This window comes from Peromyscus californicus, unplaced genomic scaffold (assembly GCF_007827085.1).
Source record: "Peromyscus californicus insignis strain IS unplaced genomic scaffold, ASM782708v3 Scaffold_13__1_contigs__length_99412109, whole genome shotgun sequence".
Classification (NCBI taxonomy): domain Eukaryota; kingdom Metazoa; phylum Chordata; class Mammalia; order Rodentia; family Cricetidae; genus Peromyscus; species Peromyscus californicus.
The window spans coordinates 79,017,951-79,039,596 of NW_026294424.1; positions in this window are offsets into that span (position 1 = coordinate 79,017,951).

Below are 21,646 nucleotides of genomic sequence, written 5' to 3' on the forward strand. Positions count from 1 at the left end.
GTGTGTACTAGTGTGCCTGATTGGGTGTGTGTAAATATGTGTGTCTGAATGAGAGTGTGTGAAAGTGTGTCTGAGTGTATGAGTGTGTGTGTGAGTGTCTGGTTGTACATCTGTGAATGTGTTTGGCTGTGTTGGTGAGTATGTGTGTCTGAAGGTGTCTGTATGCTAGTGTGTCTGTGTGTTTATGAGTGAGTGTGTGTCTGAATGTGTCTAAGTGTGTATTAATGTGTCTGTGTGTGGATGAGTGAGTATGTGCCTGTCTGTGTCAGTGAGTATGTGTGTCTGAGTGTGTGTGAGTGTATGTATGAGTGTGTGTCTGAGTATATGTGTGTGACTCTGTGAGTGTATTTGAGTGTGTGTCTGAATGTGTGCATCTGAGTCTGTGTGTATATATACACATTCAACAAAAGCTAACTAATTTTAAAACTTGGCATAGATACAGATCTCTCTTTTTCTCTCTCTCCCTACCTCCCCTCTAAGAACAGAGGACCTCACACATGCTAGGCAAGCATTTTACTGTTGAGTTATGTCCCCAACCTTTGACACATTCATTTGTACCAGACTACACTTAAACATTTGCAACATTTTGGTTTAGATAACTTGCCTGTCTCTGCTATGATTTATACCATATATGTTGATTTTATTAATTTAAACAAGAAATATTTTAAATTCTGTCAGAGAATGAAAGAACTAGATACTGTACTTCTATATTGTCAACTATGTAGAATGTACACATAGTGAGCATACAGACATATTTAGATATGATACTTTTACATGGGTATACATAAGGGTCAAACAGAGAGCAGGAAGCCCGTGCTGGGAGGAAGTGAGTCCTCCATCTTGCATTGAGCTTGGGGAGAGCTGTCCAGACATGGTGGGTTGCAGCTTTTAACCAGCAGGGCCTCCCAACATCTACATATAAGAAAAGCTTGCTCCTTTTTTAATCACTTTGGAAGAATTTTTGCTGTATTTGGCATTAACAGTCTCCAAGGCTAAAAAGTAACAATCAAGTTTCAAAAGTAAAAACATTACAGCTATCAGAAATGTCCTGTTAAAAATATAATAATAAAAAAAGCTGTTAACTTGGGGGCCATGGAGGGGTTTTGAGGGAGAGTAGCTGGGAGGGCCTCTAGGGAGGATATAGAGGGAGAAAGTGATGTAATTCTATTTCTATAAAAAAAAAAAAAAGTTTTAGCCGGGTGGTGGTGGCGCACGCCTTTAATCCCAGCACTCGGGAGGCAGAGGCAGGTGGATCTCTGTGAGTTCGAGGCCAGCCTGGACTACCAAATGAGTTTCAGGAAAGGTGCAAAGCTACACAGAGAAACCCTGTCTCGAAAAACCAAAAAAAAAAAAAGTTTTAAAGATGAATTTATTTTTAGAATCCATTAATAATTACAAAAAGTCAGAAGTGTGCTTTTTTATTATTTACCTATTGGAGAAATGTTTATGGAAATCCTGTGCTCATTTATTAATTGTCTGTCTTTTTACCAGGTTGTTTAAAACTACTTCTATGTGTTTTGGATACCAGTCCCTTATTAAATGTAAGAGGAGAACTATGAAGGAATAGGAAGAGGAGGACAAGGACGGGGAACAAAGAAGGTGAATCTGACTGAATTACATTTTGTGTGTTTGAAGGTGTGTGCACGTGTGGGTGAGTGTGTATGCATGTGTGTGTGTGTGTGTGTGTGTGTGTGTGTGTGTGTGTGTGTGTGAAATACCATAAGGAAGCCTATTATTGCTAGTAAAAATGGTAACAACATGCACTAATCAGTTCTAAGAAACACAGAAGCATGGCCCTTGCATCATTTCATTCCCTGTTCCGCTTTGTTTGTGCTGTTATTGTGACAAGTTTCGCCAGCACATCTATCAACCCTTATAGCTCTTAGTGCTGTTCTTTGTGTAAACTTATGTGCTTTGAAAATCTAAGAGGGAGAGAGGAATAAGTGTAAAGTTTTAGCCTTCGCAAAAGAAACCTTTCATCCTTTCTGGGCCTCTGGCCTTATTCCTATGGTTGAGGTGCCACCTAGTGCTGCTCACAGATTTCTTCCCATACTCCTTTGCATTGGCACTCTCACATTTAGTTTATTTCTATAGAAAATGTGAGAATGTGCATGATTAATATAGAAGTATTTTAAGCCAATGAAGAGAAAAGTACAGGCAAAAAATGCCATTTTATGATCTTTAGTAATTGCTTAATTTTTCTATCTCTGAACTGGTATTTTGACGATGCTCTGAGTATGAGTTACTTTTCATTTATATTTCTTGACATTTCTGAGTTTTTAAATTGTACATGGATGCTTTTAATCAAATCTGGAGTTTTATTGTATTATTTTTCTCTTCATTTCTGTTTCTCTTTCCCTGTAGTACCCTCACTGTGGATATTTCAGTCTCTGGGGTTCTGTTTATTTTTATCTTCTTCCTTTTATCTCCTATTAGAGTTGCATCATCTTTATTGACTTATTTTCAAATTTGAATATACTTTTTCCTGCCAGCACATACCTACTGCTAAAGTCTTCTAGTGGATTTTTTCATTACAATTATTGTACTTTTGAAATCCACAAATCCCATGTTTCTTTCCTTTTTTTTTCCTAGAGCTGAGGACCGAACCCAGGGCCTTGTGCTTGCTAGGCAAGTGCTCTACCACTGAGCTAAATCCCCAACCCCAAAGATCTATTATTTATTATGTATTCAGTGTTCTGTCTGCATGTATGCCTGCACGCCAGAAGAGGGCATCAGATCTCATTACAGATGGTTGTGAGCCACCATGTGGTTGCTGGGAATTGAACTCAGGACCTCTGGAGGAGCAGCCAGTGTTCTTAACTTCTGAGCCATCTCTCCAGCTCCCCATGTTTCTTTCCTATCATGTTTTTACTTCATTCTAGCTCCAATGTATTTGGTGAACATTGTTGTCACATCCTTCTCTAGTCCTTCATTTTCTAAAATATTCATAACAGTTGTTTTTACACCTTTGTCTACTAATCTTACCAAATGGACCTCTTCAAAGGCAGGTTCTATTACTGGTTTGTTTTATGTGTATGAATCGTATTTCTTTATTTACATGTTTCATAATATTTTGTTTAAATTTAGAAAGTTCATTTAGTTTTTGTTATTTGATTTTTTTGTTTTACTTTGTCCAGCATAGGCTGGTACTCCCAACAGAAATCAGGTTAGCCTTAAATTCATGGAATTCTTTCTAACTCAGTCTCCCATGTGTTGATGTTACAGGCATGAGAGACCACATTCAGATATTCAGTTAAAATGGAAAATTTCAGATTTTATGGCAGTGAACCTAGTGACAGATTCCCCAGGGGTTGTTTGCTTAGAAGTTTATTTGGCGAGGGCTGACCTGATTCTGTGAAGTAAGTTTCTCCTGCAGTGTGTGATCAGTGGTGTTCTTCATGAGATTTTTATTCTCTATTTCCCTTTCTATATACACCACCTGCCAATTGACAATAACCAAAGTTCTGCTGAACTCTCCTTTGTGAGTTGGAATTTTACCCCTTAGCATTTGTTATATGTGTATCTTATTGGCTTCTATGATAGCTCACAGAGTTTATAATTTGCTTCCCCATGTTTATTCAGGGACTAGTTACTTTGAGATGTTTTCTTTGATAGTTTCTGAGAAGCTACAGTCTTGGTCATAGGAGTCATCGGAATTTCCAGAGAAACACAACTAATAGGAGGATTAAGGAATGAATTCACACATCTTTTCAAGTAACCAAGTGAATAGTCTACAGGGTAGACAAGTAGGCTGAGACCCAGTGAAGTCTGTCCTTTGGCTCTAAAGAGAATCTGGAGACATAATTCCCTACTAGTCTTAGAATCTTGGGTTTTTTTTTCTATTACAGCTTTTAACTAATTGAGCACCAACCCATGTTATAGAGGGATAATCTGTTTTACTCATTTTTTCCTAATTCTAATATAGATATCATCTAAAAACTACCTTCATAATAACCCTTAGATGGGTAGTTGATAAATATCTGAGTGCTATAGCCTACCTAAGTTGGAATAAAATTAGACATCATAGGCAAGCACATAGCTTTCATATTGCCAGAGTGACATGTTATGATTTTTAATTTGTTCTTTGGGAGTTTCATACAACATATTTTTATCATATTTACCACCCCCAGTACATCCAGATCCTTTTTCCTTCCTTACCCACCCAACATGTATCTTTGTTTAAAAAAAAAATCCTTCAATATCAATTTGTTCTGCCCAAATATTCTTGGATATGTGGTCTACCACTGAAGAATGGTCAACTTATCTACATTTTTAAGATAAACAATCGAGGGGTCATAATAATCAAAGTGAGAGGAAAGGTTCTGCTGCCACAGATCCAATTGGAAAGGTGTGTACAGACTTAGGATCCAAGATCACATCAGATGCAGGCAGCATTGTATGCATAATTCTCCAGTGTATTTGTAAAATATAGTATCAATTATTAGATGTAAAGCAAATGAATAGCCAGGCTACAATCCACAGCCCCAGAGAAGCTAGGGAACAAGGAGGACTCCTAGAAGGACACTTGGATCGCCCTGGGAAGGGGAAATAGATGAGATTTCCTGGGTAAACTGGGGGCAGGAGCGGGGAGGGGAGAGGGGAAGGGATGGGGAACATGAAAGATCAGGATGGCTGAGTTGGGGGAGGGACGGAGAGGGAGAGCAACAAAAGTGATATCCAGATAGAGGGGCACATTACAGGGTTAGGGAGAAACCTGGTGCCAGGGAAACTCCCAGGAATCCACAAGAATGACCCCAGCTTAGACAACTAGAAATAGTGGAGAGGGTACCTGAACTGGCCTTCTCCTGTAATCAGATTGGTAACCACCCTAATTGTCATCATTGAACCTTCATCCAGTAATTGATGGAAGCAGATGCAGAATTCACAGCCAAGCACTGGGATGAGCTCGAGGAGTCAAGTTGAAGAGAGGGAGGAGGGATTATATGAGTAAGGAGGGTCAAGATCATTAAGGAAAAACCCACAGAGACAGCTCATGGGAGTTTGTAGGCTCTAGACCGACAGCTAGGAAGCCTGCGTGGGACCGACCTAAGCCCTTTGCACGTGGGTGACAGTTGTGTAGCTTGGTCTGTTTGTGGCCCCTAGCAGTGGGACCAAGCTCTGTCCCTGGGGCACGAACTGGCTTTTTGAAACCTATTCACTGCCTTGAGCTTGGTCCTGCCTCAACTTGATATGCCATGCTTTGTTGACTCCCATGGGAGGCCTGACCCTTTCTGAGGAGTGGATGCGGGGAGGGGGGGGGTTATAGAAAGGAGGTGGGGGGAGGGAACAGGAGGAGAGGAGGGAGGGGAAACTGTGGTTGATATGTAAAATAAATAAATAATTAAAAAATAAATTCACTACTAGTTAGCAAAAAAATCTACTAAAAATGTTTTATTAAGTCTATATGTCAAAGAAGCCTCTGCTGTGCTGATGGATATGTAGCCCTGGGAAAATATTTCCAAATCTGCATCATGTCCTACTCTGAATGCTCCTGAGTGGGAGCAGCCAGCCATGCACACAGTCTTCTCAGTCCCCAGACTTCACAAGATCTCAGGAAGGCTCTACTTGGCTGCCTCTTTTTTTTTTATTTTTCCTTGAACTTCTATGCTGTTGTTTTACTTGTAATATGAAGTTACTGACCCCCTCCTAATTGTTCTCCACCAGAGGAGACTAGAGTTCACTCCCCGCTCTGAAGATAATCACTCCCATCACACAGAGCTGTGGAGCAATTTGTCCTCATGGTCTGCCTTGCTGCTGAGAAGAGTCCTGTGCAGCTGCCTCACACTTAAGGCAGAAGTCTTCCAAGAGTGAACACCACGCAGCATTGTAAGTGGACACAGTGTGGTAGGGGACACCTTGGGCTTCTTGGCTTACCTCTCCTAGGGTAAGATTTCTGACTACAAACGAGTGGGAGTAGAGACAGACTTTAGTCTTCTCAGTCTGCTACCACAAATGGAACCTCTTCTCTATGAGTGGGGGCTGTAATAAGTAGGGGGGACTCCACTACATCTGCCTGCAGAAGAGCTTCCACAACACATTGCTGGGTGGGTGGTGAGTGGAAAGAATCAATACCAGCAGCCTATCCCTCCTAAGGGGACTACTGGCTGCACCTATCTCACAGCAAAAGCTGCTGGGTTGAGGAGCTATGAGATAGAAGGAGTTGAAACTTCTATTTATGATGCAGATACTGTAGACTGTCCTTTCCAAGAGCTGTGTACTCTAGAGTGAATGCTTAATATGACTTCCAGAGACAGTAAATGAAGCCGTTATATAATTGTCACCAGTCAAATGTGTGTTTTACTTAGGAGAACATCCATAGAATACCTTCCTCTGCATTTCCATAGTCCTGATACTTTTTTTTACAGAGCCAAGATCCTTGCCTTGCATTCTCCTTTGTCGTTTTCCCTGCCTGGAATTAATTTGACCATGCCTAACCCAAATACCTGCCTTTTCCTTAAGTATTCATTTAAAAGTTAAATTCTTAGAGGCCTCTACATAATCCAACTGTCCAATTCAACCATTTTGTTATGAAACCTAGTTTTGTCCTAAGTTCTCTTTCACATCACACATTGAAAGAGGATATGAGAAAGCACTTTTCTGATTTCTGATATTTGCAACTGCATGCTTTGAGTATAGTTTGCCCCTTCTAAGACTCGGGCTGAACTTCAATTCTCATGATGTAAATTTAACTTGTGGGACCAGTTAAGAGAGTATTGGAATTCCGCTGTCCTTAGTGGAATCCATTCAGATAATTCATGGGTTAAGTTAATGTCAAAATCTCACAGGTGAGTCTGACTTAAAGTCAGTGTGGCTAGATCTCTCTCATGTTTTGCTTCTTTTATCCCACCTCAGCATTCTGACAAGGGCAAGACAATCCTCAAATTCAGCCTGTTGATCTTGGGCCAGAGCCCTGAGCTAAAATAAATCTATTTCCATTATAACTTGCCCAATCTGGTACTGTGTCAGCAGGAGGCATCACCTAAAGCTAATGCAAAGAAGAGTAGGTACAAAGTAATTCACATTCTTCATGGGATCCCAAATGCAGCCTACAAGACTTACCATTAGCATAACCAGCTACGAGGTCTCACCCATATTCATACCTATATAGCCATTTATTTGCAATTTGGAAGTTACAAAGAGATACATCTACTCTACTTCAAAGCCAGGTGTATGAGTTAAAAGAATAATTCACAGACGCTATGGTAGTGTGTGAAAAGGAAATACTGACCCCTTCTTGGGCCATGGGTAGCACAGCTCCTGGCCTGGTCTGAACTAAACAGAGAAATGGAGAACTGAAAAAATATAACAGTGAGAGCATTGTCCAAGGCTCTAATAAGTTCATCAGCCCTTCAACACATGCATATACTCATTTCCCATGTGCAGAATAAGCATTGTAGAAGTTAGCTAATGCTGAGATGTCACTAAGTCCTGCCCAAGGAGTGGCCTTGAAGGTACGGGGATCTGAGCATCACAAGGGTGCCAAGTGTACCAAAGAGAGGGAGGAAAACCACAGGGAATAAGCTGTGAAGTTTGTTGAGTAAATATGCCCTCATCCATTTTCTAGAACTCTCTCCCTTCCTAAGAATTCCCCTATCCACACACTCCTGATAGGTCAACAGACTGGGTTCGGGAAGAGACATGAAAAGAAGGACTACGTATGCCTTCCCAGTTCATGTTTCTCTCACCCACAGCCAGGTCTCAATGGAAGAGGGAAACAAATAATGAATTAGAAAGGAAAATAAGTATCTAAACTGTCATGGACTGCAATCGGTTGATTCCCATAGTGGTTATAAAATTATAAAATCCCCCTGAAACATCATTAAAGAGCAGGAAAGAGATACTTGAGAAATACAGATGCTCAACTAAGATGCAACTACATCCCAATCATAAACTGAAAATATTTTAAGTGAATATTGTACTAAGCTGTCTAAGTACTGAATATTAGCATGTGGTGACTTGCAGGGCATCCATCCTTACCATCATGGTCCTGTGGCTATCTGGGAGGTACCAAGAGAGAACTAGACTACATATTCCTAGGCCAGGAAAAGATTAAATCTCAAAATCTAAATATGGTTTCTAATTCATAATAGCATTAAGCTAACCCATCATATTCCAGGAATTAATTTAATAGAGAAAAGCAATGGGTTGAAAGGAAATTATTTTATGCTTGTACCCTACTAATTTCAACTGATGAGAAAAACTTTTGAACAATTGTTTAATAAAATTATCAATGGGTATCTGAATGTATGCACTTTCTTAACACTCTTGTTCCACTGAGCTCTAAGTTCTGTGAAAGCAGAAGTCATGTTCCCAGGACCATTCAGTCTTGGATACACTGAACATAACCAGTTATTACCAAATAAATGGGTGAATATATACAGAAGTTAGTACTCTTGGATTTTTACCTTAAAGTCCCTAATTATTCAGAATAAGCAACAAAATTGTGCTTTACTATATTCACATATTAAAAAAATACCATAAATACCAGATAATGCATTTAAGCAACTAGACTCTAGAGATAAAAAAAATTTTGGAAAAAGAAAGAGAAGGAGGAAGGGAGGGAGGGAGAGAAGGAAGGAGGGAGGAAAAAGGGAGAGAATGCCTCTGAGGAGAAGGTGACTTTCTTCTGGGAGTGTTAAATCCAAGCTTGACAGTTCTTGGAAGAAAACATTGAGAGACAGCATAGGTCTCTGAGATGGGAGAAGAGGCTCTGTTAGGGCAGATATGTTTTTACCTGAGAAAAGACTGCTGGGCAGGAGGAAGGGGAGTTAATTTTCCTGTATTTTTCCTTCCCACACAATGACTCTCAAGGTGATATTTCATCCTAGAGTGATCGAAGTCCCTGAAATCTCAAGAATGGGCAAGCCTTCTTTTACAAGCAACAGTGAAAAAAACTGAGCAGCTAAGCGTGTTACCAGGGAATTAATAATAAATCTGTACCGATTGGTATTCCCCTGAGATAAACACAAAGAAAAAATATTAAAGACTCAATGCTTCTGGCAAATGAAAAACTAATGGAGTGTGTATCTTTCGGGGGGAAGGGAGGGCCTGCACTTGCTCTCTTCCCAGGATTGTAGCGTGCCACGTCAGAAATGAGCAAGACTGTGTCTTATCAGCTTATCGTGTGGGCTTTAGCAGTCCACTGACAAAAACCTAAGAGCACGATGCTAAGGAGCCCAGGTTCCAGTGCCAGGTCTGCTGTTAAGAAGCTTCACATCCTATGACAAGAACTTGCTATCTATCCTAAGCCTCAATCTTGGCAATGAAAAATAGAGAAAATACCTTCTTCATAATAAGCAGAGAAATTAACAGAAGAGTGCACATATCAGCTGGCAGCCAGAAAAGACAGTATGCTTTTGATTCTTTTCCCATAATATAATAGGTTTTCTTCTAAGTAATTTCATCTTTGTCCAAAAAAAATGCTTTAGTTCACCTAAATGATCAATCCTTTATGTACTAACTCCTATGCTACTGTTTTACTGATAATCATAATGATCAACCTTTATATACTAACTCATATGCTATTCCATTTTACTAATAATCATAATGATCAATCCTGTACATACTAACTCACATGCTACTCTCTTTTACTGATAATCATAATGCCTCAGGAAATTTTTCTCTTACAAAACATTTTAGGTTTATTTATTTTGTGTGTATGAGTGTTTTGCCAGCATGAGTGTATGTGCATCACATATGTGCCTGGTGTCCAAGAAGCACAGAAGAGGGTATCTGATCCCCTACAACTAAATTTATGGGCAGCCCTGATGTACTGTGTGGGTGCTGGTTAGCAAATATGGGTCCTCTGCAAGAGTAACAATTGCTCTTGGCTGTTGATCCATCTCTCTAGCCCCAGAAATAATTTCTTTATCCAATTCTGTAGATATTGCTTCCTAGAGAATGTAAATAATGATTTTGTGGCTTCCGTCTCCTCCCACCAACAGCCAATCCACATTCCCATCAATCAGCTATAGATCAGCAGTGGAGTTGACATTTTTCTCACTACTGTACTAACACAGAATCTAACACTTTGAAAATCACCAGTACATGTCTATTGCATGAATATATTAATGATATATTCATTAATCATCTCTATATTTTCAATATTCTAGTATTTAGTAAGTGTATTTCTCATATATCCACAGTTGGATGTGGATTAGAGGAGGCTTGACCTCTGCACAGATGTTTAGACACTTAGATATTTTTAATGCATGTTTCCATTTCCTCTTGGAACTCCAAACCTTTCACTAGGTCATCTGTATCCAATGGCAGTGAACACAAGAGCAAGTCAACAAGAGTATGAAAATGTATCCATCCCTTCCCTTATATTTCTCTGACTAGAACTTGGAGCTATTGGCCAAACAACATATGGGAAAAGTGAGAAATTATATACAATTATTCCCATAAAGGAAATGGGAAATCCATATCATGAGTCTCTAGCCAGATTCTCTTACCAAATATGTCTGCTGAGTAACTAATTTGTAATATCATACTGGACATGGAAATTTTATTCAGCAATAGAATCCAAAGATTAGGGACAGGATTCTGTGAGGCATAGAAACATGGGAGAAACTGAATGAATTGCACAGAGGAAAATAAGATCCAAAATAAGATTTAGGTCTGAAAATTATGGCAAAAAATTACAACTCCAAGGAAAGTGGACAATATCACAGCTTAATGTTATTGCATATCAACAACCTACCAGTGGAAGAAAATAAGTTTTTTCTGCTTCAAGTCCAAGTTATTGTGGAAACTAAAGGTGGGATCAAGCAGAAGTTCGGAAACATAGAATGTCTGTCACTAAGATAAACATTCAGAGCCGTAACGCAGTATATGTAAAGCCGTTCTTGGCTGTCTACAAGCCCTCCTTATGAGATATGACTGAGGAAACAGGGCTCCCATCCATACTCTTGGGCCTCAGCATTCCTTATTCCCTATTACACATGTGTAATGGCTTTAATGAGAGTGGCCCCCATAGCCCCATAAGCTCATATATTTGAATTACTTAGTACCCAGTTGGTAGAAGTGCTTGGGGAGGATTAGGGAGAAATGTCCTTGTCGGAGGAAGTATGTCACTGGGGGTTAGTTTTGAGGTTTCAAAGGACTCATGTTTATGATTCTCATTCTCTCTTTCTCCCTCTCTGCCTCATGTTGTGGATAAATATGTGAATTCTCAGCTGTTCCTTTGCTCTGCCATTATGGACTCTAACTCTGAAACAATTAACCAAATTAAATGCTTTCTTTTATAACTTGCCTTGGTCATGGTGTTTTACCATAGTGATAGGAAAGTAATTATGACAACATATATGAAACAAATCAAAAATTCTGGATGGTCACATTTAACTGGAAGGAATACACCTCACCCTGAAAGACAAGTATGAGATCCTTGCATGTAAATGGGAGATGGGAACCTCTATCTGATGCCCCGGTGCTATGTACCTATTCCCTACATGTTGAAACACTCACGCCTGTAAGAAAGAGGAAGCAACGTATGTCTCAGGAAACCATGGAAGCTTACAAGGCTCAAAAAACTCACCCAACTCAGGAAGCTCAGAAAATGACAGGACTCTTGAGGTCAGATATAGCACGAATCTTAAGGGTCTTATTAATAAAAAACAAACCCAGAGCCAGGTATTAGGGTCAACGCTGAAAGATCAGAGAAACAGAACAAGCCGCAGCTAACCTCACCTTGCCAACTCCTCAGCTGATCTTGTTTCCTCAAACGGGAAGCCTCTGAGCCCTCATCTGAATTAATCTCAGCTGAACTGCTGCTAAAAGCTTTAAAAGGCTCTAGTTCCTGGTCCTCATACCTTTCTGCTTCCTGCCATCACTTCCTGGGGTTAAAGGCATGTGTCACCACGCCTGGCTGTTTCCAGTGTGGCTTGGAACTCACAGAGATCCAGATGGATCTCTGCCTCTGGAATGCTAGGATTAAAGGCGTGTGCTATCACTGCCTAAACCTATGTTTAATACAGTGACTGTTCTGTTCTCTGACCACCAGATAAGTTTATTGGGGTGCACAATATATCAATCACAGTCAGATCCCAAAGTTAAATCAGCAGTGAACAATTTCTGAGAAGGAGAAGGCTCTGGTGAATCTGCAGGCAAGTTCACTGGAACTCCAGTGATGCAGCATTCCTGAGCTGTCACTCATGCTTTTTGGGCCAAACAGCTGACACAGAGTCACCCATTTGCCAATGCTTCCAGTATGCTCAATAAGATCATTGGTTCACCTAGCTAGACTTAGATAGGATGGTTTATTTAGTCTGTAAATCATGGCCCTATCTAAGTGAATAGACGTTTGTTCACATCTCCCCAGGGAAAAAAATCAAACAACACTCATCTTGATGACTAGCACTTTTGCTGGGACAAGGCCAAGGTGCAGCAATGCACTCACCCTAGTCAGTGAGAAGACTACTCTCACTTCATGCATGCAAGATGCTGCTTTCGGCGTGTTTTCCTCCTGCAGGCATTGCAATGAGTGCTTCTTTGTGAACTTCATTGTAAATTTGTTTTGATGAATTGCCCTCCAAGCTAACATGGCGTTATTGAGACACTAAAGAGGATCTGGACTTATTTAGTAGTCACACTCCTATATGTAGATGTATCCAACTTTCTTATTAAATAAGAAACACAGAACCAATGCAAAGAAGAAAGCTAAGAGGTCAGAGCTAAGAGCTAAAACCTTACCCTTCCTCCTGCAGTGGTCCTACCTCTCCGAACCAGAGCTACCCCTGTGTTAAAGTCTTTATATAGAGTTCCTGTCCTGCCTTCTCATTGGTTGTAAACCCAATCACATGACCGCCTCCTCACGGCCTGTCTGTATAGGCCTCCAGGTTTTCCATGATTGGTATTAAGATTAAAGGCATGTGTATCCAATAATGGCTGTATCCCTGAACACACAGAGACTTACCCAGCTCTGCCTACCAAGTGCTGGAATTACAAGCGTATGCCACCACTGCCCTGCTTTCCTATGGCTTGATAATAGCTCTGACCCCCGGGCAACTTTATTTATTAACATACAAATAACATTTTAATACAAATAAAATATCACCATACCTGTATCTTATGAGACTCTTCTGTCAGCCCCAAAACTTCAAGTTCTAAACTGCCTGTGTTAGAAAAATGTTTTATGTGTCTAATTAACTATATGTCATTTTGAAGTAAGTACTAAGATACAGTCTCACCATCTTGTGTTAAGTGATGTATGTGTAACTTTTTATGGTCCCATGAACCATTAAATTCAAGAATCAATTTCTAGATTTGGCAACAATGACAAAATTGTCTAGTGTGTTAATTTGTGCTGTGGCACATTGTGATCTAACTTTCCAAATGGTTTCTTGAGATATTGAAGCCCTCTTCATCCTCTAGTTTTCTTAGTCTCTATTTCCAGTTTTCAATACAAAACTATAGCTGGTAGTACGCAGAGCCAAGAGTCACCCCATAAGCTTTGGAGTAAGTGTCCAACCAAGAGAGTAAAGGCACAGGTTCTCTCCATCCCTCTCACTAAGTACATGATTAGGACTGTCAGCCATCCAACAAGATGAGTTTAGGTAAATTAGGGACAGTATCAGCACATACAACTGAAAAGTCCAGAAACTGTTTTTTAGACACACCTAAATCAAGATCAAACTACAGGTTACAGGACTTGGTCTCTACTTCCTGTCTTTGGCTTTTCTTTTCCTTTTTTAATTGGCTTTATCCTTCAGTGTGTTTAAGGTGGCTAGAGAAGAGAATCAATGACAGTTCTAGAAATACACATGCCATGAAATTCTTAGTTGTATTAAAAGATGGAATCTCTTTCTCTCTCTCTCTCTCTCTCTCTCTCTCTCTCTCTCTCTCTCTCTCTCTCTCTCTCTCTCTGAACATCCATTAACAGACTTTTACATTTAGTCCCTGATTATCTCATTGGACTTGGAGCCCACTGCTGCCTCACTCACCATAGTGAAGGGTTGAAGTAATCGGAGCCACGTGGGCTGTCTTACACCCTCTCCTATAGAAATAAGGGGGAGCAAAGGAACACCAGGACTACCTCTCCAGGGGTGACACCGCACCTGGTAAGCTAGACAGATGCACGTCAATAATTAATCAAGAAAATGGTCCATCGGCCAATCTGGTGGGAGTATTTTCTCAACAGAGGTTTCCTCCTCCCAAATGACTCTAGTTTATGTCCAGATGACAAAAGCCCAACCAGAAGAGTATTCCCCTGAATAAGTTGCTGCAAATGTCAATTTTCCAGAAAAACTAAGGAAATGTGAAAGGTATAGTGAGCCTTCCTTGGAGTCTCTAAGCATGGACAGAGCTACTCCTCAGTTGGCTTGGAGGCAGCTCCCTGTGAGAGAAACATCACTCCCGTTGAGACCGGGCCCTGCTGACTGCCTGTCAACAGGTCATCTTGCCTTGCACTCACCGTGTTTGTCGTTCTACACAAATGAACAAACGGCAGCAGAAGAAAGGGGAAAAGGCAAGAGTTCAGGAACAAAGAGCTTGCTTTCTTTAGAAGCGTTTGCCTCAAAGAACTTGGCAGCAGCACTCTTACTCACTTTGTCTTTTTGTAATGCATCAACACATAATGTCAGAAAGGAAGCACAGTAGTTTTGTAGAATATCAATGAGATGACATGAAGAGGGTTGCTTTCTCTACCAGCGTAAATATTTACAAATCCGACTAAACTTTGCCGAGGTCATGATGAATGGGTCCCTGGTTATGGCCAGAGGAGCAGTGTGTGTTTGTTGTAAGCTATCTGCTAGAAACCGATTATTTTCTTCGCTCTGTAATTTTCAGTGTGTGTGTGTGTTTTTTTTTAAGTATGGTCATTTATTTACTATGTGAGATTCCACACTTTTGTCAGATTATTTCCAAAGCATTATAAACCAATGTCAGATGCTTATGGCAGTGACACTTGTAAAAGCCACCCAGTGGAATTTAGCAAGGCCTGCAGCCAATGAATAAGTAATGTTGGCCTGAAAAGAATAGTAAAAACACAACCTCTACTTCTGCTTCTACCCATAAATAACTACTGAGTATTAATTGCTCTACAGCATACCATGGGAAGAAACCTGTGCCCATGGCAACCCAGTAGTTGAACTCTGATGGTGGGTTCTTTTAATCTTGGAGGAGGGAGGATGTGAATTCACATGCCTACCACAGCTAATAATAATTTGTAAATCTGGCATTTCCTGATAATGCAAAACACTTAGAGAATTGCTTTTATCCAAGGACCTGTAAAAGGCCTAAAATCAAGCAAGTATTCTCAGCATTTAAAAGATAAAGAAGCCCCTAATGATTATGCAGTTTGCCCAAGGTCAGACAGAAAAAAAAAATATCTAAAGTGAAAATACAATTCAAGGTAAGCAACTCCTGGACTGCTCTAATTATTAGACAATCCTTTCCTGTCTTAAGCTTAGAGTCTTGCCTCAGGTTCTCAAGACCTTCAACAGATCAGTGAAGTCCAGGAGTGTTCCCAGAGGGCAGCTGTGGTTAATTGAACATCTTGCAAGTTGCAGGATTCTGTTATTAGTCTCATTAATTAGCTTAAAGTATTTCTCACAAAAGAAAAGTCTCAAAACACATGAAAATTAAGGATCTCCCTTTTGTTTTACAACCTCATAAATGAAGATGTTAGAAACCAATCATAATTGAAATAGATGTACCACATTTTCATTTTATGACTCAATAGAAAATAAGGTCTTAAAAAATAAAGTCTTAGTTGTACTGGGTTAAGGTAGATGTAAAGGGTGTGGAGGTGCTCTCTCCATGCTTCAGGAAGTGTTCTAAATTATGTACCTTAAAACAATAGGTGCTAACTACATACAAGCAAAGTAGTAAAAAAAATAGTAATAATATATTAGATGCTTCCTTGCTCACCTTTGTTTCACTTGCATTTACTGTTTTCATAACCCACACTGCCCTTCCATTTCCCTTTCTGTCTTCATCAGCTTACCTCCCACAGGACCCTACTTTGGTGCCTCCTGTTCCTTTGCCTGCTTGCTCCCTCCAGATTCTACCCCATCTCTGTGGACTAACATATTACCCTCCTCTGTGCTCATCTCCATCTGTCGCCTCTCTTCCCCTGTGCGTGTGGGCTCATTTGTGTATTAGAAGAGCAGGCAATTCAGTTCATTCAGTGAAGTGCTTGTTTCTAATTTCCAGTGACATGGTTTGATTCATTGACTTCAGAGTTCAGAGAAAATGTCCAAAATTGGAAAAATGAATGTTTCTGTTTCATTGCCAACACATAAGTTGCCAAGAGGCTGTCACTCTGCTTCTTGGAAAAAGAAGGAGGTGAGAGAAATGAAGACCAGTGAATTCCCTTGGGCACATCAGAGAACTGAAGCTGTGAGGAAAACCAGCATCCCCAAATCTGGATAAATAGATTCACCTAGAGTTATAATTAAGACTTGCTTACTGGGAGCGGACACTTCTGGAACCATAAAGTGGTTGGTTGACAAATTGGATGAATTGCTAGAGCTGAGTGAGTGCAGAGCACTGAGAGACTCCCTAGAGCTGCAGGTTTAGGAAATGCCCACCCTCACATGTCCATGGCTTTTATATCCAGAAACTCAACTATTGTCTCATAGTAAAAAGCCAAGAAAGATCTTTTATGGCCTCAGCAGGGGCCAGAAGAAAGTCATCATTGAAAAATTCCTGAAGCATTTTCCATTACAAGGCCCACTTCCCTGGGGGGCAAAAGACCACACCACAGCCTCATCCCACCAGCAGATGAAATATATCAGTTAATTCCAATCCTCTCTAGCATCCCAGTCTTACTTAGGATGTAAAAATAAAAGTACTGGACATTGTGAAGAAGATAGCCCAGACTCATTAAAAGACTGAAATTCGATCATGAGATTATAGAACCTTTCTCTGGCCAATTCCTCACCACCACACCAACAAGGCTGCATTACCACCGAAAGTATGGCAAAATGGAGACTATTGGAGGAGGAGACTAAAAAGACCAAGGAACAAGAAGAGAGAAAATCAAGGATATTTGGATAATTTGGAGTCAAACAGTAAAGAAAGACCATACTTTGAACTAATAATGGATATCAGGGTAAAGACCTTTAGATTTAGCTCCTGCTATTCAATAAATATATTCAACTGTCCACAAAAAAAAAAATCATAAGGCATGCTAGAGGTCAGAGGAACTGAATCAGATATAGTGATACAGATTGTGTTTGGGGTTCTTATACAGGGAGTTTATGATAACTGCATGATACCTTCAGGACTCTTGTGCAAAAAGGAAATCTTATGAAAGAACATATGGGCAGTGTAAGCAGAGACATGGAAACTCAGATAATACTGAAAATGGTAAAAACAAACCACACCAAACAAGTGAAAAATGTCTCTATCAGCTCACTAGAATACTGGACACAGACAAATAATTGAAAATTGCCAATACAAACTTGCCAAATTAAAATAGAAAGACCAAAAAAAAGTATTTTGAAGATGGAAATAAATGAAGATCTCATTTATAACCTTCCTGCCTCAATCTCTCAGCGTGGGTACAACAGGCATGCACCACCTGGCTTTTTGTGGGATAATGTCAGAAGAAAAAAAAAAAAACAGAGCAAAAAAAAATATTGAAAGTAATAATGACTAAGAGTTGTCCAAAATTAATGTTAGACACCTATCCACACATCCAACAAAATCAGAGAACACCAGGCAAGACAAAGACTGAAAGAATTTTGCTCAGAAATTCAAACCACAGAAAACAAAAAGCAAAGACAACAGTTCGAAGGAGGGAAAGCAGTTTATACATATAGACAGACTTACTAGAAACAGTGTAAGCAAAGCACAGCAAGCTGAAAGATAAAGCTGCTGCATAAGACCCTTTGCAGGGGCAGAAAATAGAATTCTCTTTAACATGTTTTTTTTTTTTTTTTTTTTTTTTCTTACAAAAATTTTTTTTTTTTTTATTAATTTATTTTGCAATACAATTCAGTTCTACATATCAGCCACGGATTCCCTTGTTCTCCCCCCTCCCGTCCCCCTCACCTTCCCCCCAACCCCCCCCCCCCATTCCCATCTCCTCCAGGGCAAAGCCTTCCCCACAGACTGAGGATACTCTGGTTTCTCTTCAGATCGTATAAATCTTTCGCCTTTTACTTTAACATGTTTTGATTCACAATAAATAAGCAAGTTACTATATCCTAAGTATACAAAGTAGTTTTTGTGCGTGTGTGTGTGTGTGTGTGTGTGTGTGTGTGTGTGTGCATGCGTGCATGCGTGCGTGCGTGCGTGTGTGTGTGTGTGTGTGTGTGCCTGTGAAACTATTACCACATTCAAAATCATGAATATATCATCACCTTCCCTATGTTCTACTGTGTGTCTTTGTGACTCTTCATTCCTATCCTTCCTGCCCCACAGCCTCAGGCAAACCTTGATCTACTGTCACCATAGTTTTTTTTTTATTACTTTATTTAAATTAAATTACACATTATATTTGAGAACTATCCATGTTATAGCATCTGTCCAATTGTTCATCTCTCTGTGTTGCTGTGCATGTAGTACATGTACAGATGCACCACAGCCTGTTACCCATTCACCTACGACTACTTATGTTGGTGTTAACTTGAGGCTATTAAAAATAAACCAGATACAAGCATCCATGTAAAATTCTTTTTGTGTACATATTTTTCTTTATTACTTTTCAAAGATTTTTGTTGATTTTTAATTATCTGTGTGTATGTGTACAGCTCAGGTCTTCTGCAAGAGCAGCAAGAACTCTTGACCCCAGCCATCGCTCCAACCCCTATTTTCTTTTTCTCTTGGTTAAGAAACTTGTAGGTGGAGTTTTTTGTCCTGTCAGCCCACTCCCAAATAACCACACAGAGACTTATTATTAATTATAAATGCTCGTCTGATAGCTCAGGCTTGTTACTAACTATTTCTTAGAACTTAAATTAACTCATATGTCTTATCTATTCTTTGTCATGTAGCAGTACCATTTTTCAGCATGGCATGTTAATCTTCTGCTTCCTCTGGGTCTGGCTGGTAATTCTGCACTCCTTCCCCATGCTCTCTTTTTGTCCACAACCTCTGCCGGCCTAGCAATTGGCCATTTAACCCTTTATTAAGCCAATCCAAGTGACAAATCTTCACAGTGTACAAAAGGATTATTATACCACAATGTCTAGTAGTAAAATAATTGAATTATACATATTTATGTTTAAGCTTTTAAGAAACTGGGCAGCTGTTGACAAACTGGTTGTACTACTTCTTATTTCCACCAGCAATGTGTGCTTCAGTCTGAACTCAGCAATACTGAGTCACACATATTTATTAATGGTATTTTTAATTTTAACCATTCTAAGAAGTCTGTAGTGCTGTTTAAACAGTTTTACTTAATTTTTATGACTATTAATGACAAATACATTCATATGCTTATTTGACATCCGTATATCTTTGATGATATACTTGCCAAAAATACCTGTGCTTTTTAAATTCTGTGTGGCAGACCTTGAACAAAAGCCAAATCTATTACAGGCTCTTGCTCCAAATTCTGAGCCTGAGATTATGTGTTAGGCTTTTTCTCAAGAGATGTGCTCATTAACATCAACTTCGAAGTTCACTTCTGTAATATTCCCCAAAGTTATTCAAATAATCAGGGGGAGGCTTCCTATATGTACCCAGTGTCTTTGTCTTTATATTGTATATGTTTATATTTTGGGGATCTATGTTGATTGCATAGTACATTAGTTTGTTGAGACTTTTTGGATTCCCAACATATTGGAGGTGGATTTTTGAAAATAATGTTAAAAATATTTTTTTTATCTGTATGAGTATTTGCCTGCATGCATAACTGGTGCCCACAGAGCCCAAAACATGGCATTAGATTCCCTGGAAGTGAAGTTATAGACAGTCATAAGCTATGTGGGTGCTAGTAAACAAACCTGGGTCCTCTGCAAAAGCAACAAATGCTCTCAACCACTGAGCCATCTTTCCAACCTTTTTTTTTTTTTTTTTTTATCATTTTAAGTTTATCAAAGCACCCACTGAAACCTAAAAACAGAGACACACAGTGATGGAACCAGAACAGGAAAGCTATCTGATTATTAAAATTGCTGCTTTAATAACTATAGAAATTCAATTATTGAATTCCTAAATATTGTTCTTACCTCCTAGACATAGTCAACAACTGTAGGCTTTTTAGGTTTTATTTGTTTGTTTGGCTTTGTTGTTTGTTTTTTAAAGGCAGGATTTCTCTGTGTAGCCATGGCTGTCCCAGAACTCACTCTGTAGACCAGGATGGCCACGAACTTAGAAATCCACCTTCTTCTGCCTCTTGAGTCCTGAAATTAAAGGTATGTACCACCACTGCCTTTCCTGACTGAGGTCAGATTATTCTCTATTTTCTAATTGAGATTTTTTAAATTTCTTTTTGTTTAGTTTATTACATATTATATATTCTTTTTCTTTAAGACAGTGTCTCAATTTGTCCTTCACACTGGTCTTGATCCTCTTGCCTCAGCCTCCTGAATTCTAGGATTATGGAAGTGCACCAACACACCCACCCACTTATCATATATATATTTTTTATTTTTTACTATATTTATTTATTGGGGTAGGGTGCATGCATGTGACACCATGTAAGAGTGGAGATCAGAGGACAATCTTTGGGAACTGGTTCTCTAGACTGTGAGTCCTAGGGATGAAAGCATGCACCCGCCTAGCTGCTCACCAGCACCTGCTATATATTCTTGATGGAAGTTCTTTATTATATATATATTTTATATATAATATAAATATATATATATATATATATATATATATATCCTTTGCAAACATTTCTCCCACTTTGTGGGTTTTTTCATTTTGTTAATTATACCTTTCAAAAGAGATCCTTAAATTCATGAAGGCCAACAGAGCTCATCTTAACTTTTGTATCATGCCTAAGACTTATTTTTCTAACCCAGATCACAAAAATTATCTTCTTCAAGTTTTTCATAGAAGTTTTCTAGAAGTACATCTTAAATTTATTTTATGACCTCTGTGAGGTGTATTTTTTGTATACTTCATAAGGTCAAGTTTGAAGCTCTGCTTTCGTGCATGTGTGTATTCAGTTGTCCCAGGAATATTTATGTGAAAAGTCTGAATCTGCTTTACTGTGTTATCCACACACATTTGTCAAAACCACTCCCAATTGCCAACCACACTGTGCCATGTGCACACAGTGTTTTCTGAGTTTCTCATTGTCACACCACTTGGTCACTGTTCTCATGCTGTACTTTCTTGATCACTGTAGCTTCATTAAAAAATGGAAAGCTGGGATATTAGTCTTCCAGTTTTGTGGCTCTCTTTAAAATTAGATTAGCTCTTCTAGGACCTTTGTATTTCTATATGGATTTTCATATGAAACTAGAAATTCCTATTAAAATTTGCTGACTTTTGTTGGTATTTGATTAAGTAAATCCATTTCAACAGACTTTATATTTTAACATTGTAGTCTAACCCATGAAAAATGATTATCATTTCATTAATTTGGGTTTTCCTTAATTTGTATGCTTTGATATACATGTATTATACACGTTTTAACATGTTTGTTCGTAGTTTCTTTGATTTCTGATATTATGAAATATTTCTTATTTCAGTTTCCAATTATTCATCACTAGTATATGGTCATATAATTTTATCTCTTATCTTT